Consider the following 26,647-nt stretch of genomic DNA (forward strand, 5'->3'; position numbering starts at 1 on the left):
GCAAAGAAAGATTTTCGCTCCTCTGCATCCTTCAAGACTTGCAAGGCCGCCTTCTCCCTGTTCAGCTCTTCAATCATCCTAGCAATCTTATCTTCTTTCTCCATCACATCATCGTTGGGGAATGGTATGTTGTTCTCACATGAGTCCTTGATAGCATTTATTTTCTTACTAAGCCACTTTACATTGAAGCCAAGTCTTTCGGAATTCTCCAAGTTGAACTCCCAATCAAAGAGTAAATCCGGAGTCACAGTATTTCTGGCCCTAGTGCATATATCACTTATAACACGCAAGATAACATTTACTTGCATGGTTAAGGCGTAAGCACATCCAGGATTCCTATCAACAATTATGTGGCCGAACTTCTTCCATATTTTCTCGTACAAGCCCGCATATCCAGTGGGAACACTGAACCCACCAAATAGTTCATGATACGAGAGTGATGCATCAAATGGAGTATCAAAATCAACTCCTTCATTTGGATATTCATGCACCACTATACGGTTATCAATTACTGGAGCAACTTCTACAATCGTGGCAACAGTTTCTTCAGTCTCCTCTACTGGTGGCTCGGTTTCTTCTGCAACAACAATCGAGGTTTCCATAACTTCAGTGACAACCTTCTCATGGCCTTGAAGTGCAGGGATGGTTGTCTCTTCATAAATAACTCCAGAGCAGCTTGAGTTATCCTTATTGGTTTCAATGTCCTCAACTTCGGTATTTGGCACCTAATGCGAAGATTACATGAGGTTAGAGCAATCTAAACATGAAACCAAATGAGATCATAAAATACCGTATACAAGAAGTCCGACATCATCAAGGTTCATCATTATACACTCAAGGTACGAGCAAATATCATGAAAGACATGAAAATACGTTTTGCGGCAAGCTCGTCTGAAGAGACTGTACTCTGCCCTGTACTAAATGACGAACTGGGAGAAATCCACAAGGAATCTGAGGATTAATTATATACCATTATCTTCTTATGGTTGTCCTCTATCACATGTCAAAATTTCATAACAAACCGATGAATGAGCAAGTAGATGTGGTCAAAACATTAGACAACGTACAGTCTGAAAAAGTTCTGAAAGTCTCCTGAAAGTTTACTGTTTCGCCTTTTTCAGGCCCTGAACATGCTCAAAATTTAAAAGGATTCGTTAAGAAAGCTAGGAAATTCTCCGGGCTTAAAGATACATATGCATATCATGAAAATCCGATTTCAGATGAAGGTTTTATGGTGTTTTTGCTAAAAAGATGGGTTCTGAATTTTCTGACGACGAATTTCGACAAAGTTTTTCGTATATGTACATGGATTCTTATTCATTCATTCACAAATCATAAATTTCATACTTCTATGAAGAAGTTACAAGATATGTACTTACTTGGGAAGTCTTCGAAGTGTTCAAGGAATTGAGATTTCCCGTGTCAGCATCAAGAGTATCATTGCTTCCATTCGGTTCAGAACCCTGGGAATTTTCTTTATCTCCATCCTTCGAAGGTGAATGAGCATCAACACTCTCCACCTCCACGGAGACATCCTCCTGGACATATATTCAAACAATTAGTAATTTATCTACAAAGCATCATACTTGGTTATGTGAAGAAGTACTCACGTCATTCTCTTCTTCAACACTCAAGTCAGAAGCCGTCTGCCCAGCGGAAAGGAATTGAAGACCATCAATATTTGATGGAGCAAAGTTATGTAACCGAATAAAGAATGTTGGTTTACGATCCTAATAATACGGATAAGAAAAGGTCACGGCGAAAAAGTATTGACAACTCACCAAGGAAACAACTGGGGACTGACCAAAGCTAGGAAGGGTCAGAAAGTCACACGGCTCTGTGTGTTACATGTCCCCTGTGACGTGTCTAGATATTTTCACAGATAGAAACCGTAAGCAAGCAAAGGGAGATCACAATGGGTTCGGCGTATGAAGATTGGCTCATTTTATTTGATTCAATCAAGAAGAACCAACATTAATAAAAGGATCTCTCGTTCGAAAGGAAAAATCTTAATACTTAAGTGAAGTTGTTCAAATAAGATGTATACTACGAAGGCTAAAAAATATTCAAATGTTTAAAAAAAGGATTAGGAGTAAAGCTACTCGTCAGATTCGTCAACACTGTCCTTCTCGGAATCCTTCTCTTCGTCGGAATCACCATTAGGACCATTGATGAAATATGGATGGGTATAATGATCATCCGAGTCCGAGTCTTCTTCTGCTTCAGCTTCAATTTGTTTCGTAGTCTTTTGGAACTCTCTGGTATGCCGGACAGGCTTGATCTTGCGCTCTGGTAACACCCACGTAGTTTCCTCTTCGGAAGCGTCAGCATCAGAGTCAGAAGGTACCCCATCGACGAAGTTTGCGCCGGATTCGTTCCTTTCTACGCTGACGATTCTCTGCCTCATCATCCTCGGCTTTTCTCTTCATAAGCTCAATATAAGTGACTCTCTGATCATTAAGGGGTACGCTAGGCTTTGCCCCCTCGTCATGAGTTGTCTTAGCTTTCATTTTGGCGGAAGAAGCTCTGGAATCCTCGTCAGAAGAGCTGGAGGAATAGCTATAATCATAATTGTTGCTGCTGGAAGTTGACATTTTCTGGAACCAGGAGCATAAAATTATCGACATGCTTGTAAATCCATCTACAAAAATGGTAATTCTTAACTCTTATCTCTTTAAAATTCCACTAACAATAGTGATTGTGTCGCAAGAGTTAACACTCCAAAATTAGTTCGTTCCTTGAAACCTACAATAACGAACGAAGCTTTATTAATTTTCGAAACTGATTTTTCATAAAATCATAGGCACAATTTTCATAGTATAAACATCCACGAGCTATGAAATTTACGCCAAGACAATATTTCATCATAAATTAATTGTCTAAATTCGAGGGTTAGTTTTGAGTTTACGAAACAATGAAAACCGTGATTAACTCACGTAAAAAAAAAAAATTCTTTTGACGTGAGCTCAGGCTCATGTGAGTTTATCAAAACGAAAATATCCTTGTGCATCCCCACGGTTTCACATATATAAATAAAAAAAAAATTATTTTCCTTCTTACGAGCATTTTTCTTTAAAACGAAGGTTTATTTTAGTTTTGTGAAAGCTCACATCTTTTAGGATAAACTTTTGGTTTTCATGAAAGCTCATAAACAAAATTTTACTACTGGACACATGTCTATTTCAAAAGAAAAATCTCCCTCAAGTTAGGGATTATTGCTAGTCTCTTGAACTAATGATCGAACGAACATACGTTTAGCAAATAAAGGTTTTTCTACAAAACTCACGCTAATATATGCACATGTATAGAATTTCAATGTGATGAAAACAAGAACAACTCATGGAATCGGAAAACAAAAGCAAAAAAATAGATAAATTGGCCGTGTACCTGGTCGGCGCCGACCGGAATTTGGTCGGACGGTGTTAGCTCCGGTCGGACGGCGGCGTCGCTCCGGCGAAATTTTTTTCTTCTCCTGCTGCTGACGTGAGAGAGATGGTGAATTGATGAAGGTGGTGGTTGGCCAAGGCGAGAGAAAAAAAAAAGGATTAATTCCCTTTTATACCAAATTTTATTTCCTAAGGATTTCCTTATCGGGCCCGACCCGTGAATCCTAAAACGACCAAGGACCCGTCATCAAATCAGCGGTTCTACACTAATTTGTGTTCACCAGATGACGCCCTATCATTGCACTGGGGTTTTCTCTGAAACCATGGTTTGCTCATTCGGTCGAAATCAGGTAACGTCTTATCTTTTGACTAAGTTCAATTACTTATTTTTGTCTGTACCTGGAAAATCACCATTCAATGTCAACTGAGGAACATGACTATTCCTCACTAAGAAGGGGACTTAATGTAGATGGTGGATTTTCGACAAGGGCAAAATCATAAAACCATAATTATACATACTCCGGATCCGGCAATCAGATGAGTATTGAGACTCATGTCTCTCAATAAAGCGTGAAAGCTCATGCCATAAAATCTCTGACTGAGAAGGATTTTTCTCAGAGTATATGTAGATGTGTAGTCTCTCAGCTGAAGCCACGGCACATCTCATGAATACTGAGCAATTTCAATAATTATTTCTATATATAATTGAAAGATTGGACGGCTCCTAGACAACGTGCCTGCTAGTATAGAGCAACAACGTCTTCAAGATGCAACCAGGTTTTCCCTGACTATATAGGAGAAATATGACACTCCAGCAAGTTCATATTGCTCAACTCTCAGATAATTAATGCTCCTAGATAGGAATCCCTGCTAGTATAGATCCATCAATTAATTATCTCTAATCGTAGCCGAATATTCAACTATATTCTACGATTCTCCGAATGTTTCGTTACTTCAATTTATGGTTTTCCCAGCAGAATTCTATGGGTTAGTAATAAACATTCAACGTGCAGGCATCTGAGCATCGAATAAGCCCTGACTAAAATGGTGCAAGTGTACTTAGCAATAATGCACAGACCAGCATTTGAATGCGCAAACGAGCATTTCAAAAATACGAATGAACGATGAACTTATGCAAAATAGGAAGCAAAAATAATAAAAAAATATTAGCAAAGGCGCCATGGGACTGGGTTCACCAGCCGGCCGGTCATGCCGTGACCAGTCCCACGCCCAATTTTATATTTTTATCATATTTTATTATTTTTCGCTGACTCATGAAAATTCTCTCATTCGAGCAAATCTCCTTCGTTTCAAGGAAATTCTCTAATCTCATGATATTTATTTATGTCAAAGAAAATAATAAAATTAGGGAAAGGTGTCACGGGACCGAGCACCAGCCGGCTGGCCATGCCCTAGCCGTGGCCGGTCCCATACCTCACGGTTCCCCATTATTTTATTATTTTCCTCAATCCATGAAAATTCTCTGATTTCATGAATTTTCCCTAAAACCATGAAAATTCCCTGATTTCATGAATTTTCCCTAAACCCATGAAAAATATTATAAAATTAAGAAAACTCGTGGGACTGGGCCCTAGCCGACGATGCCCTATCCGGTCCCACACGCCTTTTATTTTATTATTATTATTTGTTTTGTTTTCCTCATTCCATGAAAACTCCCTGATTTCAACAAAATACTTTGGTTTCAACAAATCTCTTTGATTTCATGAAAATTCCCTAAAATCATGAAAATTACATAAAATTAGGAAGAGTGCCCTGGGACCGTGCCCGTTGGCTGGCCTACCATGCCTTGGTCATTGCCGGTCCCACACTCCATCATTCCCTATTTTATTATTATTTTATTTCCCTCATCTCATGGAAGTTCCCTAATTTCATAAAACTCTCCAGTTTCATGGAATTTCCTAAATTCAGAGAAAATACATAAAATTACATAAAACTGGAAAAAGTGTGTGGGACCGTGCTTGTCAGCCGTCCGACCATGCCCTAGCCGTGGTCGGTCCCACACCTTGCAATTCCCTGTTTTATCTATTATTTTTCATCATCTCATGTATTTTTCCTAGTTTCAGCAAAATCCTGAATCCTGCATATTTTCTCAAAATGTTGTTCAAACGCGCACCAGAAAATATCGAAACTCTCAGGAGTGAGACACGAACACCATGGTGACACGGGAACATCCCATTGACTGACCAAGGGTGACCCTAAGGCTTGAAAATGGCCGGTCCCACGTGTTTTAATTATTTTAACCTAATTTGCTCAATTGCCCGTATTAGGTCCAAACTCTTTTCAAACAGTCAAGGGTTCGCTCAAACGACCGTCAATTGGTCCCATGACCATCAAGTGTCGGTCCCATGACCTTTTGGTCGGTCCCTCATCTTTTCACAGTTAGGTTTTATTATTTGTCGCTCACACGAGCATTATTTTAATAAATGATTAAACCAACATTTAATCATTCTTTCACCAACCGGTCTTCAAGAGACTTTGGTATTTTTCTCATTCGAGCAACTGGGCGTTACATGGTCGACTCATCGTCCCCTGTAGCCGGTCCCTGCGGTCCCTGCTTCGATGATTTTCAATAAATCGTTAATTCATTAAAATTAGGGTTTTGAATCCAAAGCTCTGCAAAAATATAATTTTGAGCAGATTCAAAGGCTGATAATTTTATGTTGATCCTACGATCAACACTTTTTTTTATTATACTCGACCCAGCAGTCAGTATCTTAAATTAATATTTTATTTGGTCCTGCTACCAACAGTTCATCGGCCAATATTTGCTCAGACTAGCAATATTTGCTCAAACCGGCAATATTTGCTCGAACTAGCAATATTTGTCCAGATTAAAGATATTGGTTCAACCATCAATATTCATCAATTCAGCAACACAGTTTGCTCGTCTTAAATTATCAGCATTTATTCAATGATGCCTCGTCTCAGCAGACATGCGTTTAATTCATGAGTCTTTGAACATTTATAAATTATATTCAACTCAGCAATACAAGGACTCATCGTCCCATAAAGTCAGCAACTGACTCCACAATCATGAGACATCAATCGTGTCACATGGGGGGATATTAACTAGGGTTTCGGTTTTGCGGTCTACGGCACGTGTGTTCATACACACGATGAGAATGTGAGCAAGTCGTGCAATCAGTTGGAAGAGTCAGCAAAGTAGTGGGTGGAAAATTAACCAAGTCTCTGCACGATGAGAAACTGGTTTTGACATGATTTCCCACTTCCCCACTCTCTGATTCCAGCAACTGTCACACTTCATGGGATCATGGTTTCAACTCCGATATTATAAGATGTCTCTGAATCCTGATTGAAAGGACAAGATTTGAATACTCGAATATTCGTCAAAAACAAGGAATTTCTCGGCAAGTTCATACAAACAATCTTTCGTGTACACGAACTCATCATCTGAGAAATCACTCTCAATCGAGTAAAATTCAATCATTCAGAGCATTCTTACGCTGAATTCACAACACACCTACAATCTCAAATCACCATTGATCCCACACATTTCTCAGCTTCCCTCCTACAGATCAACCCATCCTCTCTTGTGCCGAATTGATTCTGGAACAACCATTTTTCTTGGTTTAGGCCGGGGTCTTACAGATTGATCACTCGAACTTAAAGCACTCCCATCTTGCAGTGCATCTGTGTGAAGTTCAATATTTCGCTCGGTTCAAGGAATCTCCACACGGACGTCTCCTCAATTCCGCAGAAACCAGCAAATCTTTTTTCCCATATACAGTGGGTCAGTGCCCGTTCCCTTCTTCTCCTGAGTGATCACCGTTTTTCTTACGCATAGTACTTCTGTAGGTACATTGCATTCCAAGGATGTTGTAGTATTTTACCCTTCGTGGTCCTTAGAGTAAGACCTTTTTTACGCTACGTCGTGTATGATGTAAGGTTCGTCCCACGTGGGATCCAGTTTTCCCCATTCTTTGTTCCTTTGATATGGTGGGATTTGGCATAGTACGTAGCCTTCGCTGGTAATTCCCCATCTTCTTCGAGATCATCCAGCTCTTCTAACATCAAACCTGTTATTAGGTTCTTCTCCCATGCTTCTGTCTTTGTTGTAGGAAGTATTATCTTCGTTGGGATGATTGCTTCAGCTCCGTAGGTTAGTAAGAACGGAGTTTCCCCGGTGGCTGACCTTCTTGTAGTTCGATAAGCCCACAAGACATTGTGCAGTTGCTCGCACCATATTTTTTTTTGTATGCTCCATGTTTCTTCTTTAAGTTCATTGCTATGGATTTGTTGGTCGCCTCCGCTTGTCCGTCGCTCTTGGGATATATAAGAGTAGATTTTTTCTTCTGAATATTGAAAGTGTCGAACAACATATCAATGTTTTTTCCTTGCAGCTGCTTGCCATTGTCCGAGACTATTGCCACTGGTATTCCGAACCTGCATATAATTTCCTTAAACAAGAATTTGAAGACATCTGTGTCTTTAATCCTTTATAAAGGCTTTTCCTCCACCCATTTGGTAAAGTAGTCCGTAGCCACGACAAGATATCTCCTTTTAGCTGTTCCTTGTATTAGTGGTCCGACAATATCAACCCCCCATTTGACGAATGGTCAAGGACTGATAACTGAGTTAAGCTCTGCTGTACTGAGTGTTTTACCGTTATGATGGATGGGTTTTTGTCCTTGCCCTTGATCTTGTACCAATTCTGTATTTGCAGAATGGCTTGTTGCTGCTAAGTACAAAGTGAGTGTTTCACCTGTTTCCGGCTTCTGTGGAATAGTTACTGAAGCTGGGTGTTCTTTGATTTTCTTACTTATCCATGGTTTAAATATTTGGTAAACCAATCGCTGGTATGTTTCCCCCGCGTTCTTTAGTCCAAGAGGCATCCTTGTATAACAATACAAGCCTCGTGGGGTAAAGAACGCAATATGCTCCTGGACTTTTTCTGCAAGGGTGATTTGGTTGTAACCTGAGTAACCATCCATAAAGGATAGTCTCCGGTGTCCTTTAGTTGCGTTGACCAGTTGGTCAACACTAGGTAACGGGTGATTATCTTTCGGCATAAATTCTGATTTGAGCCGACAGTGGTATGAAACCAGACTCGAGTCAATCCTTGGCATGTCCTCCATTGACCATGAGAAGACATCTATGCATCCGCTTAATAAACTTTGTAGATGTGTTTCCTCTGCGCCTTCTAGTAATGTATCCACGTTAATTAGCTTTGGTTCTGCCTCTGTTTCAATGTTGATTTTCTTGGTTGGTTCTATTGGTGACAGATTTTTCTTCTGAGGTCGTTGAGGAATGCTTTTCTGTAATTGTCATTTGGCAGAGACGTTTTCCCCCACGGTTGCATATGTACTGGTTTTTGGTACTGAGGATGCTTCGGGAACTAAGAAGGCTCCGTCAGTTATCTCCTTGTTGTTTGCTTTTCGTCTTTTCCTTCCGTTTTGTTGTTTGCCCTCCGTAATAGAAGGTAATCATGTTGATGTATTTGCCGTCTTGAGGTAGCTCTACCCTTTTTTTCGGGGCTATCTCAGTGTCAGCGGGTTGGATCTGCACATACTCCGTGAATTTTACTTCGTCAATGAATCTTTGAATTGTGTTCCTTAGGTGGTAACATGCGTCCGTTGTATGCCCGTAGTACCGGTGGTACTAACAATACTCCTTAGCATTCTCCGTTTTGTTGGGTTGTTTTCCCCTAGTGTTAGGATAAGGGAACCCTGGTTTTGCTCATTCCTTGATTAAGATGTGAGAGAACGTAGTGTTCAACTTTGTGTAGATCTTATCTACGTATTCTTCTCTTCCTTTACCCTGCCTTTGTCATCTCCGTATTTTGATCGTTTGTCCCGGGAGCTGGTTCTTTCCTCAGCTTCACTTTGCCTCTTGGTTATCTCCGGAATTGGTTCCAGATGATTCGTGCGCTGCGCAGTTGCTTTTGACTGTGCCTTGGGGTTGTCCTTCTGTATTTCTTCAAGCCTGATGTAGCGGTGTTGGACGACCCGAAGCTCCCCTTCGGAATTCATAGCTTTGTTGTGAAGTTGTACGAAAATAGTTGAGGTTCTATCAAGCCCATACTTATAGAGATGGCTCCGTTCTCTCCCTTCCTCAAAGGTGGGTGAGTTTGGGAACCTTCAATTTGTACCTCCAACATATATTTCAGGTTCTGGTTCTCCTGAGCCATTGCGTGCATTGCGTCCTCATTCTCCTTATTTCGTAACTCCAAAGCTGCTACCTTTGCCGCTATTTGTTCTTCTTCGTGATTTCCGCCATCCTGAGGAGTGTTGTCGTCCGGCTCCTCAGAATCGTTCATGCCATTTTCTATTATTGGAGCGTCAGGATCCGGCTGTATTGGAGTTAGGTTTCCCAATCCTCGTCCCGTGGGGGCTGGGGTTCTCGGTAACCCTTTGTCGGCGCATGTGCTTCGTGATTTTGCGTTGTTCTGGTAACGACATGTCGTAAAGTGGTCGCGCTCCTGATGTTTGCCTCATCCCCTCAGTAGGGGTAGGTGGTTTTGTAGCAGCCGTTTTTCTTGCTATCTCACTCTGTCCATCCTCTGCTTCGTTCCTTTGGTTTGTTCTGGATGGGTTCTGAGATCTACCTCTTGTGACAGCAGGCCGGGAGTTTGTTGGTAAGTCATTTGGTTTCTGCATAGCTTTGGATCTTTGTTACCCTGCGGACACAGAAAAGACCAAAATCTTTTGCTACTCGGGTGACACAAAACACGACTAAGCAGGTTTTTCGGAAAAGTACTTGATTGATGACAGAAAAGATGGGTATTTAATGTTTTATGACAGCCTTGTAAAAAACAACCTTAAATCTTGGAAATGATTGAAAATGGTGTCAAATCATAAAAAAGGAAGGCGTATTAAATGCCTTGAAAGACGTTATTTCCCCTTACGTGCTCACTAAGAGTCCCTAGGATGTGCAGGTGCTCAAGTCTAAAAGGGATTGCGTTAAGAAACGCTATCTTAGTACAAAACAAAGACTTTGGCGTTTTGTGAAAGAAAAAATTTTGGTAAGAAAATGCAGATCTGAAAGTTGCAAGTCTTTAGAGGCTATGAACTCGAAAAAACTTATATAACTTTTTGGATGAACAATTCACTAATAAGTGATACCCACCCTTTTTAGACTCAGATCTCTTCGTTGAAGAAGATGTGATATGTCTAAAAACAAAAGGATCGAAAGAACTCGAGTTGTTGAGCAAAAAACCTTCTAACGCCAAACCGTGACTATTAATTTTCCCATAGTCTACGTAATGTATTCAGCTCAAAGGATCGAATATTATGCAATATGGATAGCTCTGTTGAACTGACGATGCTTAGTGAATAAATGATAAAAGTATCAAAGTAATAACAAAGACTAGCAAATAAAGCAAATAAAACTAAGTTATCATTTGACACAAGAAATTACGTGGTTCGACTTTGTAGTCTACATCCACGGGATAATGAGTAATTATTTGTATTAAGTTTAGGTGGTTACAAGAGATCTTAAATGCTTCCCAAAGTAATAGAGAGAACTCAAGTTGTTATAGCTACTTAAGTTCTAAACATTAAAAAGGTATAAGCTTAAGACTAGATCTTCTCTTCTAAGAATTGAGTTCCTTATTTTGTTGGTGAAGCTTGGTATTTATAGCCCCATCATCTCCGGGTATATCTTCATTGTCTGTGGATCCATCATTTCTAGATACTCCTTCCGTACAAATGGTTCCTTCGTCCACCGCGTGTATCCTCCAGTTAATCTTTGACACCTCAGCTGACCCACGTTCCTTCGGGAACTTCCCAACCTTAGTACATGTTGTACCTTCGTCCACCGCTGTCCTTATCCAATCCTGTTCTGCCATATTCTCTCTTTCCACGTGGTTAGTTTATGCGTGTAGATAAGATATTAGAGCATTTAATGCTGATTAGATATGTCATCTACCTTTGTCCCCTCGGTAGCTGCCTCCCCCTATGTTTAGGTTTTACTTTATCCATCTTGACCATTGAAGAGCTTCACCTTGGGCGAAGATAAAGTAGATCTACGAAGGTATCTGCTATTGCTTAGATATTTTTGTACAACGAGGGATATACTGTTATCTCGTGTGTGACCGCCATGATTGTGACACGTGCTCCGAAGAATATTGATATTCACAACGATTGTTCATTGTTTCATTCATCAATTCAGAACTTATTTATATTGTCATACTAGCGAACACATTGATCCCAGTAAGTATGATGGTTTCATGAGTGAAAGAGTGGAAAAGTGGGAGATCGTGGTAAAACCAGTTCCATGTCGTGCGGAGACTTGGTTAACCGTCCACCCACTACTTTGCTAACTCCTTCAACCATTTGCATGACTTACTCACATTTCTCATAGTGGATAAACACATGTGCCGTAGGCCGCCAGACCAAAACTCTAAGTAATACCCCCTCCCCCCCTCTCCCCCCCACCCAAATATGATGTGATTGATGTCTCACGAACGTGGAGTCTGCCAGACAGACATGTATTTGATTAGTCAATCGTTGACTATTAGACAGTGAGTCTAAGTTTTGTTGAATCGAGCATGAGTGATCGAATGCTCAATGATTCATGGATTGAACATGTTAGACGTTTATTAGATATTGCTCGTCTGAGCAAATATTGTGAATTCGAGCAACTGAGCATCGATAAATTACTGAATATTGATAGTTAGATCAATATTCGAGCAACTGAGCAAGTATTGCTCAGTTCGACGAATTACTGAATATTGATGGTTGGATCAATATTCGAGCAACTGAGCAAGTATTGCTCAATTCGACGAATTATTTATTAGTGACGTAACCCAATAAATTATTAAAATATTGGTAGACTACCAAATATTATATAATTAATCCAGATATTGATTGCTGGATCAACATAAATTTATTGGTGTTTGAACTTTCTCAGAATGATGATTTGTGGAGTGTTTGTTCAAAACCCTAATTTTTTGATCAATTGTTCGTCAAATGATGAATTGTTGAAAATAGGTGATGAGTGACGGGGGGACCGACCACATGGGATGATGGACGACCATGTGGTACCCAAGTGCTCGAGTAAGCGTGCACCAGGGTCCTTAGTTGACCGGTTGGTGAAAGAATGATGATAAAATGCCGGTTTCATCATTTATTAAAATAGTGCCCCTGTGAGCGTTAGGTGATAAAAGATAATTATGGAGAAGTGAGGGACCGACCAAGGGGGAATGAAACCAGCCCTTGGTGGTTGTGGGACCAACTGATGGTCGTTTGAGCAAATTCCAAGTTGTTGGAAAGAGGTTGGACCCAATATGAGAAATTGAGCAAATTAGGTCAAAATTGTAAGAATGTGCTGGACCTGCTCCTTGCAAGCCTTAGGGCCGGCCTTGGTCGGTCAAGGAAGCATTCCCGGGTCACCATAATGTCCGTGTCTCAGTCCTGAGAGTTTCGGTATTTTTTGGTGTGCGTTTGAGCAATATCTCGGATTTTCAGAAGAGTTCGATCTTTGACTGAAATTCTTGATTTTGCTCGAATGAGCAAGTAGGAGTTTGCTCGTTTGATCAAAATTTGGAAACTATTAAAATAATAATATTTTAATATTTGGCTTGAGTAGCCCAGTCGGTCATGTGACCATTTGAGTTTTTAGCCTTTTCATGGTTTGAGCGATATTTGAAAAAATATGAAGAAACCATGATTTTTGCTCAAACGGAGGAGTTTCATGAGATGAGGGAAATAATAATTATGAAAACAAGGGATCGCAAGGTGTGGGACCGGCCACGGCTAGGGCATGGCCGGCCCGCTAGGTAGTCCGGTCCCACGACACCTTTCCATATATTATTATTTTTTCATGAAACCGTGAAAATATGGAGAAACCGTGAGTTTTGCTCAAACAAGAAAAGTTGCTTGAATGAATGAGTTTTCATGAGTTCATGAAAATAAATAAAATAAGAAAAATAAAAGGAAAAGGCGTGGGGGACAGGCCATGGCGGCATGGCCTGCCGGCCGGTGGACCCGATCCCCGTGCGCCTCTTTTCTATTTTTTATTATTATTTTCTCTTTCCTGTTTTGTGTAGGATTCCTCATTTTTTCATATTTTCGAATACTCATTCGTGTATTTAGGTGCTCGTTCATGCATCATTCTTGAGTACACTTGCGTCGTTTCATTGGGACTTACTCGGTGATAGTCCAGATGCCCGATTGTTGAGTAATTATTACTAATTCATGAAATTCAGCGGAAAATGATTCATGAAACGGAGCAATAATCGTGAATTGTGCATCTATTACCAATCCATGAATCCAGCAAGGGAATTCAGGGAATATGGCAATGAGATGAATTGGTTATCTATTATTAATCCATGGAGTCAGCTGGGGGTTCATGGAACAGAGTAATGAGATATAATAGATTATCTTCTAGGAATTCAGTGGCGAATGTCACGGTAGAATTAATCTATTGTATAATCGAAATATTAAATAGTGAAGCATCATACTCGTTCTGAAAGGTGTATAGTCAGGGAACAAACGTGCATCGTTGTTAATGTCACAAAGGCGTTTAGCCCCCTCAACAAACAATTATGTAGGAGAGCTGCCTGAATCTATACACGGTCTCTCTACATAGTCGGGGAACAACGAGTGTCGCCGACGTCCTGAATGCGTTAATCCCTCTCAACAAATAATTATGTAGGAGGACTGCCCAATCGTTCTTCTATGTAGAGGTGGGTCTCTCTATGTAGTCAGGGAACAACGAGTGTCTCCGACGTCCTGAAGGAGTTAAGCCCTCTCAACAAACAATTATGTATGAGGACCGCCCAATCATGTTATTCTACATAGAAGCCATGATAAAATGCGCAGCATCGAACGCTCAGCTAGTGGAAGGCCTTTCGAGAATCATATTCATCATGGCTCTGAGAGGAACTCGATCAGAGATCGTGAAACGGTTCACGAATCGTAAAATATGAATCGTCACATGCGTTCCTAAAGCTAGGTCAGAAACATGCAGTATCATGATTTTACGATTTTGACCTTTGTCGAAAATCCACCATCAACATTAAGTCCCCTGCTTAGTGAGGGACAGTCATGTTCCGCAGTAAGCATTAGATGTGATTTTCCAGTCGAAGAGATAAGCAGTTGAACTCGGTTGTACAACGGTATTTTCAGAATCCTCGATTTTCTCCAATGGTGTCATATACGAACAAATGCTCAGGTAAGGATCCTGATAGTATGCTAGAGCGTCATCCCGTGAGCACGGAGAGATGAGGCAGTGTTGATTTTGTCGGTCGGACGTCAGGATCGGGTTAGCATTTGCGGCCCGAACCCAAAAGGAAATCTATGTTTTATTAGGTTTTGGAAATAAAATTGATATAAAAGGGAAAAAGCCCTAAAAATTCTTTTTAATTAATTTTTTGATTGATCGACCAAGCATCTCTTCTTCCTCATGTCCGAGCAAAGAAAAAAAAATTGTGTACGCCGGAGGTCCCCATCACTGACTGCCGCTGGCCGATTTCTAGTGAAATCCGGCGCCGACAAAAGGTACGTGAATTTTTTTCTTTTTTTTGCCGTGTGTTTTTCATGAGTTGTTCAAAAATAAAATTCTATGTATGTGTAGGTTTTATGAAAATTTGTTTTAGAAATCATACGCACGTTTGTTCGTTAGTTTAAGAAACGAGCAATAATCCCCTAACATGAAAGAGATATATAAATTCTTGAATAAACATGGTCTAGTTGCAGTAGAGAAAATTTGCTTTACGAGGTTTTATGAAAAAAAATTTGTTTTGAATATGAAGATTTTTACACAAGTAGGAAAACCCTCGTTCCGTAAATAAATGCTCGATTGAGCAGAAATTGAAGGATTTTTTTTTAACAATAACGAACGTAAAAGGGGGTTGTTTTTTATTTTTGCGCGTGAGTTAGAAAATCTTTGCTAAAATCAAACTTTGATCTTGAGTAATTGTTTGAAGGAAAACAATTATATGTGATGAATGATGTATGAATCCGTGATTTCATAATGTGTGTATACCCGGTAGAAAATAAGTGAATGTTCACACAAAGAGATTATATGAATTATTCATAATTTCGTGAAAAGTCAGGTGACTTTAAATAATAGATTTTGCTCGTCTTTGCAGGTTTGAAGGAGTGAGCAAGATTTTCGCAGTTTTGCATTATTATCACTAAACTAATGAAACCGTTAATAGGTAAGAGTTAAGGATTACCATTTTATTGTGAAATTGACATCGGCATATTCGTGATCCTGCATTTCTGGTTCCAGACAATGGTGATTTCCAACAGTGATTATTCTTCTAACTCTTCTGAGAAGGATTCCAAAATTCCTAAGCCAGAGATGAAGATTTCTGCAGCAGAAGCACGTGCCAAAATGGAACAATCATTGAAGGATGCTAAGGAAATTAAATGATATATCCCTTGATCGTATGAAGGTTGTTCGTGATAAATTATTTAAAAGAAAAGCTGAGGATGAGATGCTAGCCGATTATCTGCAGAAGAGACGTCGACTTCACCATAAAAGGTTAGCAGCTAAGGATAAACTTCGATCTCGTACTGATGGTGTATCTTCGGACTCATACGCTGATGAAGTCAAACCCATATGGGATCCTAAGGAACGCAAAATTAAGCCATATCCGCCTGCCAGGGAGATTGAGCGATTAGTTGAGGCCGATTGTAACGAATGGAAAAATTTCCCCTCTAACGGGTTGGATTTCAACCCGATTAGCAGAGCAAACCCACCCCCGTACGTCACTAAAAAAAATGAACTAAATATATGTATATTTTCATGGGTTCATTTAGAAGAACGGACAATAGCATATTTAAAACAATTGAAACGAACATGTGCTCAAAGATGAAAATTTCTTGGAATAGAAAGGAAATGAAAGCTTTCATTTCTGAAATCAAGCATAAAATCCTAAGGAGACTTGTCAAATATTTAACACCACTTGTACAGAAGGTTACTAAAACAATTGCAAGGATTAAATAATATTTTCACGCGACAGCCCATACGAAAGAGTGGTAACAAAGTACATAATTAATAAAACAAGGACCGGATAAGGAAAATACACTAGGATTTTAGAGGAAACCATTCAGTTTGGAAGCATGGAGATGTAAATGATGTCCATCAGATGATGTAATACATACATAAGAAACATGACTTGTAAAACACCATAATTTCAGTAAAGGTGTTCATTAGCAATCCCATATATTTGTAAGTCGAAAATAGATTAATAGACATCTAGAGAAACTGATGCATAGTTCCGTGTAAAGAAATGTCACTAAACAAAGTGGGAGCACATGCATTAGTTTCCTTCACAGGTTCTAGGAGACTAGTTTATAGTAAGTCCAACATACTATCACATCTAATATCATTTCAAAACATTTGCATTCAGTTCATTACTCAAAACATAATATCATTTCAAAACATTTGCATTCAGTTCATTACTCAAAACAGTTGAACATGTAAGAAAAGTTTATAAGTAGAAATAGCTACAGACGGTAATGTATATATCTAGATCCAAATTTAGAAGGCAGTCTATTATACAACAAAATAAGACTTTAGCATTTCCCTTTATGTACACGTCAAAATACGACAAAAACATGGGTCGAAGCCGATACTAGAACTACCCCAGATCCATCCCCGTGATATACATACTATGAACAAAATACTAACTTTTGATGCGCTAAAAGCCTGCTGTAAGCCCTGCCCGGCTTACTGCTGCAAGCTCTTCTCGTACTCTGTGGAGGAGAAAACAAAACAAAACGGGGTGAGCGAATGCCCAGTAGGGGATTATAAAGGTATCGTATCTGCGCGAAACATAATGAAGTATCTGCGCGAAACATAATGAAATGGACAAGAGCAGCAGCTAAAAATGATGTACAGAATGAAAGCATTTCGCAAATTGAATTCACAAAGAAAAAAAAAAGAGTTATAATTCGAGTTAAGTGACTCTACTATCATTTTGGCCAGCGCCGATGTCAGGGTAGTTCTGGTTACCAGCCACCGTTACAGCTAATGGTCTTCCGGGTTTCCACTCGTAAGTGGGGGGGCCCTGCGGGCCTGACATTCCTAAAGTAGAGTCGTCCAGTTTCCTATTAAGCTTGGTCATAAGAAGGAAACACTCACAACATCCGCTACTGCGATTACAAAATTTAGAAATGAAAGTAGTCCAATTGACTGCAAGCAAGGAATCATTTCACAAAAATTACCACGGTCCAGATTGAGCATGAAAAGCATTTTCAGGAATGTAAAGTATGAAAAGAAATATAATAAGAGTTAAAATGACAAGGCAGTCTAGAATATTAGCCACAAAAGCTAGTAAAACAGTCGTCAAATGCATATTTGAGGAACTTGATACATTTCTGAAATAAGCAAGGAAAAATTAGCATTGACATAAAGGTGGAATTTTCATCAAATCAGACTAGTTAGCAAATGTGGAGAAAAACAAAAATGCTCAGTATAGTTAAGAAAAGGTGATTAAAACAATACCACATTACAAGTGGAGTAAACATAGATGGTAAAAACCCAAGCTAGTATTGTAAAACAAATCAATATTTGGCTAACAGTGAGGCTTCAATTAAAGAACTCAGTTAGGCATTTTCACAAACAGGGGAAAGTCTCATATCTATAGAACTGAGTCGATAATTCATAGGAAGAAAACCTGGCACCAGTTTACGACAAACGTTCTCTTTTTCATAGGAAAAGAAGAAAGAAGAAGTACTCAGCTAGATATTTGACATGAAGTGAAAGCAAATATTCACAAACGTAGCTTATTTTGATAAACGGAGATACAGAGGTACGGGAACGAAGAGGACAAAGTGGATATTAGCTTTGACAAAAGTTTCAACAAAGTAAAGTGGGTCTAAAATAAATTGGTAGCCATAGAGTTTGCAAGGCAAAGATAAGCAACTATCCATTTTATAATTGGATTTGAAAACCAGTTTGCAACAGCATCCAAAGAAAATTGATTTCACAAACAAAGATCTCATAGCTAACTGATGCCTCAGAGTGATGAGTTGGCAGTGCTAAATTAAACGATCCAGCCGGAACGGAGTGTGGGTTTAGTATTGAATTTTGATTTTAAAGCTCAAATTTCTTTCTTGATTGAGATTGTTTTGAGTGGAAAAGGGAAGGGAATTTCAGTGGAACACAGAAGAAAAAGAAGTTTCTTTATTAGATTTAGACTTGGTGACAAAAAGACAGGACTACCTCTCTAGCTGCTCATGTCCATCACGTGGCTTTCATGCGTCCATTTCTAAAGCACCTACTAATTAGGCACATTAATTTTACTAAGGGATAACCATATTGTTAAGACCTAAGAACAACCGCAGTGGTGCGATCAAAACCAAAGATCAAAGATCAAAAAAAAGATCAAATTTTGGGTTTAGTCCGTGTTGTCACGTAACGGTCCCGATTAAAATTTGGTCGCGCGTAATTTAAATCTCCGCCCCAAAAAAATTTCATCGGGCGTATCTCAAATGTCCGCCCAATCAATCACCAGGCGTACTTTAAATTTACGCCTGTCAACAGGCGTACTTTAAGTTTACGCCTAATTTTTTTTTTTCTTTTAATTTGAATTTTCGTCGGGCGTAATTTAAATCTCCGCCCGTTAACGCGCGTACTTTAAATTTACGCCCAGCAACAAGCGTACTTTAAATTTACGCCCGACTATATTAGGATTTGGTATTTGGTCGCGACCAAATATGGTCTGGAATTTGATCTTTGGCTGGGATTTGATCTTTACTCTGTCCCACTGCGTCACGATCTCATCCCAAATTTTTGGTTATACTCGCCCACTGTGGATGCTCTAAGAGCGTCCTCAGTGGTGCGAGTATAACCAAAGACCAAAGACTAAAAAAAAAGACCAAATTTGGGTTTAGTCCGTCATGTAGCGTAGTGGGAAAAGAGTATATTTGGTCGCGCGTTGATAAACATTACGCCTGGGATCAGGCGTTGGTAAAGATAACGCCCGAGTGGGGCGTTGGTAAAGATAACGCGCGAGTGGGGCGGAGATTATATCAAACGCTTCAGAAACAAAAAAAAAAAAGGAAAATAATGGGGCGGAGGTATAAAGCCCGCCCCATGTAAGTTTCATAAATTTGTGAAAGTGGGCGTACATTATATCAACGCGCCATTTCGGCCGTTGTCTTTACCAACGCCCCATCGGGCGTACATTATATCAACGTCCCATCGGACGTACATTATATCAACGTCCCTTGTGTAGCGGATATTATATCAACGCCCGATGAATGGCGGAGATTATATCAACGCCCGATGAATGGCGGAGATTATATCAACGCCCGATGTGTAGCGGAGATTATATCAACGCCCGACTATATTTGGATTTGGTCTTGATCGCAGACCAAATTTGGTCTGGATTTTACTCTTTGATCAAATTTTGATCGATGGTCCGTCCCACTACGCCAGCCCACTCGACTTAAAATTTGGGTTTACTCGTCCATTGCAGTTGCTCTAAACTTGGTTTAGGGCACTCTCCACTACTATAAGCATCCAGTACTGGGATCGCACGCGCTCACTGTACAGTTCTATCCAAATGGGTTAGACTCGGCTCAAAGCCGAAGAGAAATTTTAGCGACGTTACATCATTACCCACTAAAAAAAGAAATTGGTCCCCAAATTCAAAATTAAACATAAGAGCAGTGAAGGTTTACCTTCCCGTGGCCCAGTTACTTGTCCCTCCTATCGAACTCCAGCTTCCTTTAAGCTTCTTCTAGAGAGTGATGTCATCTAAATGGTTTAATCTGAAGGACTTGATCCAGCTGATAACGATAACGAGTACCGACTTTTGATCATAAGTCACAATCTTGCGCGATTGCAAATCTTGTCACCTAATCACGTGATAAGGGTCAACCTCGCGTCTTTAAAGCTTGGATATGTGATTCACTTCGAGAGCATCCTCAAACTGTCCTTGAAGTTGTACGTGCGCTTTCAACATGTCTTCCTAATTTTGAGAAGTCCACTCTTGACCATTTACTGAGGATGGGAAGCAATAATCAAGTTTAGTTCGATGCCTGTAGCTATCCGGAAATTCCCTAATACTTTGACATGAACAACAGGTCTCTCTAAACGGTTGAGTAATGAATTCCACGTATCATGACCATCTCTTTGAAGTACAAGTTTTTTATGGAATGAGGATGTCTGTATGCTTTACGAAAATAAAATGAACCGGCCTGGTTAATACGATCGCGATACATTTAGAGCACATTCCTTCAGATACTCCTCTACCAAAATTGATAGTCAACTAGTAGCTCAGGATACACTCTTCTACAAATTTATTTTTAAAAGATATCAATATATTTTGGAAATATCATTTACATTTATGTAAAATTCCCATGCAATGATCGGTTCAAATCAAAGAAATCGAAGCATTCAATTGCACATTAAGGAAAAGGCAGTACAAATCTAGCAGCCAAATACGGAATACAAAAAATTCGTTGTACAATAACATTAAAGAATTCTAAATCGAAAGCCGGTTGGAAATCCTATTTATCTTGGCATGAGCTTTATCGGAATTGTAAAACATTTTTATACTATATACCAGAACTAATCACAAGTTCAAAGTTGGCAATGTGAAAGGGCATGAAATTTTTACACAATAAGTCAGTAATATTTGAAGTACAAATAAAGCTAGGAAAAAAAATCAAAGTACCGATGCAAGTTCCACTAAACTAGACCGAAGATCCATAAAAACTCTTTTAAAACAATGCGTTTAAATGGAAGCTTACATTTGGCATGGAGTCAAATGAATATCGTTTTCAAAATATAGGGAGGATTATTAAGCGAGTTGAAGGTCTACCAAATTTCTATATGAAAAGTGGAGACATTTTCTAGTTAAGCCAAGAGGGTCGTAAACCAAAAAGAAGCACATTTTCTTGTAATACAGAGCAATAATACAAACAAGGGATCGAATGCAGAAAGTTTCAAGTGGTAAATACAAGGTGGCTAACTAACAGAAGTGGCAGAAACTAAAATTGTCACAATGGTGTTTCAATGAAGGACAAAAGATATTGATGAAGAATTAATTAATTGAAAATGAGAAACGGTTAGAATGTGAAGTATACTGGTAAAACAAAGTGCGGTTATGACAGTATATTATGCATTTTGGACATCACGACAGGATTTTTTTTTTTTTCTCTTCCTTAACTGAAAGTATAGAATTTCATGGTCTAAATCAGTGAGCACAAGACGAGATTCAAACCAAATCGTGTGAGAAAATCTCATACCTTAATGAAAACCCAACCTTCTTCTCTTCTAATTTTGCATATAAAGTATCAAACTCCGCTTCAATGCTCATCAACCACTTGTCTGTTTTGAGAGAAAATTGCTAGTCACACTAAACGCCCTGTCAATTCTCATAACCTTTTTAAATTCATTTTAGTCTAAAGTACTCGACTCCCTGCAGTCTCTAATGACGTCTGTAATAGTCAACAAAACTTACCACATGTTCTAAATTATTTTTAAGTCGTTCCATTCTCTTGTTGAGATCCATTTTCTTACATGCGGAGCTTGAGGCTACAGATTCCGCACACCACGCTATCTTCAAAACAGAACATGAGTCAGATCCATAATTGGTTAGTGATGTACATCACTAACTTCACCTAATGATATGTATATCACGGTTCCTGGCTTTCCCCAATACCCCAAAATGACGAAATCAAAGACTTAATCAAACAACAAAACCAACACAGCCCCGGTAAATCGGAACCTTTGGTATTCTTTGCTCTGATACCAACTGTAACGAACGAAAAAATTTCCCCTCTAACGGGTTGGATTTCAACCCGATTAGCAGATCAAACCCCCGTACGTCACTCAAAAAAAAAAAGAACTAAATATATGTATATTTTCATGGGCTCATTTAGAAGAACGGACAATAGCATATTTAAAACAGTTGAGACGAACATGTGCTCAAAGATGAAAATTTCTTGGAATAGAAAGGAAACGAAAGCTTTCATTTCTGAAATCAAGCATAAAAGCCTAAGGAGACTTGTCAAATATTGAACACCACTTATACAGAAGGTTACTAAAACAATTGCAAGGATTAAATAATATTTTCAGGCGACAGCCCATACGAAAGAGTGGTAACAAAGTACATAATTAATAAAACAAGGACCGGATAAGGAAAATACACTAGGATTTTAGAGGAAACCATTCAGTTCGGAAGCATGGAGATGCAAATGATGTCCATCAGATGATGTAATACATACATAAGAAACATGACTTATAAAACACCATAATTTCAGTAAAGGTGTTCATTAGAAATCCCATATATTTGTAAGTCGAAAATAGATTAATAGACATCTAGAGAAACTGATGCATAGTTGTGTAAAGAAATGTCACTAAACAAAGTGGGAGCACATGCATTAGTTTCCTTCACAGGTTCTAGGAGACTAGTTTAGTAAGTCCAACATACTATCACATCTAATATCATTTCAAAACATTTGCATTCAGTTCATTACTCAAAACAGTTGAACATGTAAGAAAAGTTTATAAGTAGAAATAGCTACAGACGGTAATGTATATATCTAGATCCAAATTTAGAAGGCAGTCTATTATACAACAAAATAAGACTTTAGAATTTCCCTTTATGTACACGTCAAAATACGACAAAAACATGGGTCGAAGCCGATACTAGAACTACCCCAGATCCATCCCCGTGATATACATACTATGGACAAAATACAAACTTTTGATGCGCTAAAAGCCTGCCGTAAGCCCTGCCCGGCTTACTGCTGCAAGCTCTTCTCGTACTCTGGGGGGGGGGGGGGGGGGGGGGAACAAAACAAAACGGGGTGAGCGAATGCCCAGTAGGGGATTATAAAGGTATCGTATCTGCGCGAAACATAATGAAATGGACAAGAGCAGCAGCTAAAAATGATGTACAGAATGAAAGCATTTCGCAAATTGAATTCACAAAGAAAAAAAAAGAGTTATAATTCGAGTTAAGTGACTCTACTATTATTTTGGCCAGCGCCGATGTCGGGTAGTTCTGGTTACCAGCCACCATTACCGCTAAAGGTCTTCCGGGTTGCCACTCGTAAGTGGGAGGCCCCTGCGGGCCTGACATTCCTAAAGTAGAGTCGTCCAGTTTCCTATTAGGCTTGTTCATAAGAAGGAAACACTCACAACATCCGCTACTGCGATTACAAAATTTAGAAATGAAAGTAGTCCAATTGACTGCAAGCAAGGAATCATTTCACAAAATATTGCCACGGTCCAGATTGAGCATGAAAAGCATTTTCAGGAATGTAAAGTATGAACAGAAATATAATAAGATTTAAAATGACAAGGCAGTCTAGAATATTAGCCACAAAAGCTAGTAAAACAGTCGTCAAATGCAAATTGAGGAACTTGATACATTTCTGACATAAGCAAGGAAAAATTAGCATTGACATAAAGGTGGAATTTTCATCAAATCAGACTAGTTAGCAAATGTGGAGAAAAACAAAAATGCACAGTATAGTTAAGAAAAGGTGATTAGAACAATACCACATTACAAGTGGAGTAAACATAGATGGTAAAAACCCAAGCTAGTATTGTTAAACAAATCAATATTTGGCTAACAATGAGGCTTCAGTTAAAGAACTCAGTTGGGCATTTTCACAAACAGGGGAAAGTCTCATATCTATAGAACTGAGTCGATAATTCATAGGAAGAAAACATGGCACCAGTTTACGACAAACGTTCTCTTTTTCATAGGAAAGGAAGAAAGAAGAAGTACTCAGCTAGATATTTGACATGAAGTGAAAGCAAATATTCACAAACGTAGCTTATTTTGATAAACTGAGATACAGAGGTACGGGAACGAAGAGGACAAAGTGGATATTAGCTTTGACAAAAGTTTCAACAAAGTAAAGTGGGTCTAAAATAAATTGGTAGCTATAGAGTTTGCAAGGCAAAGATAAGCAACTATCCATTTTATACTTGGATTTGAAAACCAGTTGGCAACAGCATCCAAAGAAAATTGATTTCACAAACAAAGATCTCATAGCTAACTGATGCCCTCAGAGTGATGAGTTGGCAGTGCTAAATTAAACGATCCTTTTGAAATAAATTAGTAAAATTACCGGTTAAAGAAAACAATAAACTTTAATCAAGTAATTAGATCATGGATGTTGCATAAAAGTTAAAATTGCATGAGTAGCGGGCACCAAAACAAAGATTTTCTAATGCTAATATTCTTTTTAGTTCTTAACATTTGAAACCACGGAGTCAATATATACCGAAATAAAAAGAAGTTTGAATGTAAAAGAAAACCAAATTAAACACGAAGTCACAGGTTATTAGGAATTTCCAAATTAAAATCAGGGAATCAAAAACACAGATTAATTTCAAATTAAAAGAAGTGCAGCAAAAACCCCCTACCTTTGCTTAGAACACAAATCCAGCCGGAACGGAGAGTAGGTTTAGTATTGAATTTTGATTTAAAAGCTCAAATTTCTTTCTTGATTGAGATTGTTTTGAGTGGAAAAGGGAAGGGGATTTCAGTGGAACACAGAAGAAAAAGAAGTTGCTTTATTAGATTTACAGGGGTTAGTCGTGGAGAGTTCGAGAGATTTTAATGTATTTGGGTTTTCTCCTGTTAGTCCTGAGGGAGTTTGAGGGAGTCTCTCCAAATCCCCGTTAGTCGTGGGGGAGTTTAGAGGAGTCTCCTAAACTCTCTAGAAAACACCTGTTAATCGCTGGAGAGTTTAAAAAAAGCTCTTGAACTCCCTGTTAGTCATAAAACCCTACAATACTAGGGAGTTGGTTGCTTTAGGGAGTTCGAAGGAGTTTTTAGTGTATTTTGGTCTCACAACAAATCTCTCAAAAGAGTGGAGATTTTAGTGTATTTTGGTCTCACAACCAAATTTCGTTCAAAATCTTTCTTTTCAAATCATACGGATTTCTCAAATCTCACCAACAAAAATGTTGTTCCCAAATGATGAAATGATTGTCGGATGATGGCCATTATGATACGGTGAAACATTTCTAGTAAAATATTAGGATAGTGATCTAGAGTCCATGAAAACGTGTGGATATATAGATTTGTTTAGATCTACATATCCCGTAAGATGCACCAGCAAAAAAAAATGTAGAAGTCTTCACAATTAGCGCTTCCCTGAGTTGAATTACATTACCACTTCTGCAACCACCGTCAAAACTATTTTCTCACCACTACCATCACCACCTATAACCAACCACTACTCCTTTAACCACCCAAAATAAGAACCCTAATTTTAGAAATAAATAAGATTCAATAAATGTTGTAGCTCGGAGAAAAGATTTTGAACCAAATTTTAATTCCATCACAATACGTGACACATTTGGTTGCTCTCGGTGGACAGTTAGTAAAAACTTCAACAAGAAAATGTGGAAAAATGTTCGTGAACAAAGGGAGTTAGAATTGTATGGAGACCGTTAAATTGAAGGGAAAAAAATTTATCTCGTTGCACAAAATAACATACTATTGATACAGAGATATAATCATTTTCATTTATTTTTTTTCTTTTGATTAAAGATCAATGTTATTTGCAAATGAGGGTTTATTGTTTCTTAAAAGAGAATGAGTTAGGAGTGAACTCTCTCAAACTCCCCCAAACTCCCCCAAACTCCCTCTAATAAACTCTCTCAAACTCCCTACACTCCCCCAAACTCCCTGAACTCAAAAACACCAAACTGTCTCAAACTCCCTACACTTTCTCAAAATCTCTCAAAATTCCTGAGATTTAAAATACACTCAACTCCCCAGAAATCACTCGAGGACTAACCCCCTGTTAGACTTGGTGACAAAAAGACAGGACTACCCCTCTAGCTGCTCATCATGTCCATCACGTGGCTTTCATGCGTCCATTTCTAAAGCACCTACTAATTAGGCACATTAATTTTACTAAGGGATAACCATATTGTTAAGAAGACCTAAACTTGGTTTAGGGCACTCTCCACTACTATAAGCATCCAGTACTGGGATCGCACGCGCTCACTGTACAGTTCTAGCCAAATTGGTTAGACTCGGCTCAAAGCCAAAGAGAAATTTTAGCGACGTTACACTGATCTCCAAGCTGAACGCGATGAAGAGGAGTATTGGGACGCAATGTATGGTGATACCGAGGAGAGAGAATTTTTTGGTGAAGATTCTGACAGCGACTCCGAGGAAGAGCTTGAAGAAGATTCCACGGAGGACGATGATGATGACGACGAATCTGATGAATATGACCATTAGTCTTGCTCGCGAGTCTTCCTGAGATCATTTATTTTCTGTTGAAGTAGATATTATTCTGGTTGTTTGAGCAGTTTTACTGTAGAGATGT

At 39.0% G+C, this 26,647-nt stretch overlaps 1 long non-coding RNA gene across 5 annotated transcripts; it reads right to left on the reverse strand.

Moving 5' to 3' along the window:
- Positions 1 to 15,255: 15,255 nt before the first annotated feature.
- LOC113289206 lies at positions 15,256 to 24,875 on the reverse strand. Of its 5 annotated transcripts, none has more exons than XR_003330915.1 (4): positions 24,723 to 24,875; positions 21,584 to 23,109; positions 20,012 to 20,333; positions 15,256 to 15,976 (listed from the first exon to the last, which is right to left on the reverse strand). It is a non-coding gene; the product is annotated as an uncharacterized LOC113289206 (long non-coding RNA). The 5 variants fall into 5 exon arrangements; XR_003330912.1 differs by lacking the exon at positions 15,256 to 15,976 and adding an exon at positions 16,801 to 17,077; XR_003330911.1 differs by lacking the exon at positions 15,256 to 15,976 and adding an exon at positions 19,692 to 19,875.
- Positions 24,876 to 26,647: the final 1,772 nt, after the last annotated feature.

The sequence above is a fragment of the Papaver somniferum genome, chromosome 6, assembly GCF_003573695.1.
Source record: "Papaver somniferum cultivar HN1 chromosome 6, ASM357369v1, whole genome shotgun sequence".
Classification (NCBI taxonomy): Eukaryota; Viridiplantae; Streptophyta; class Magnoliopsida; order Ranunculales; family Papaveraceae; genus Papaver; species Papaver somniferum.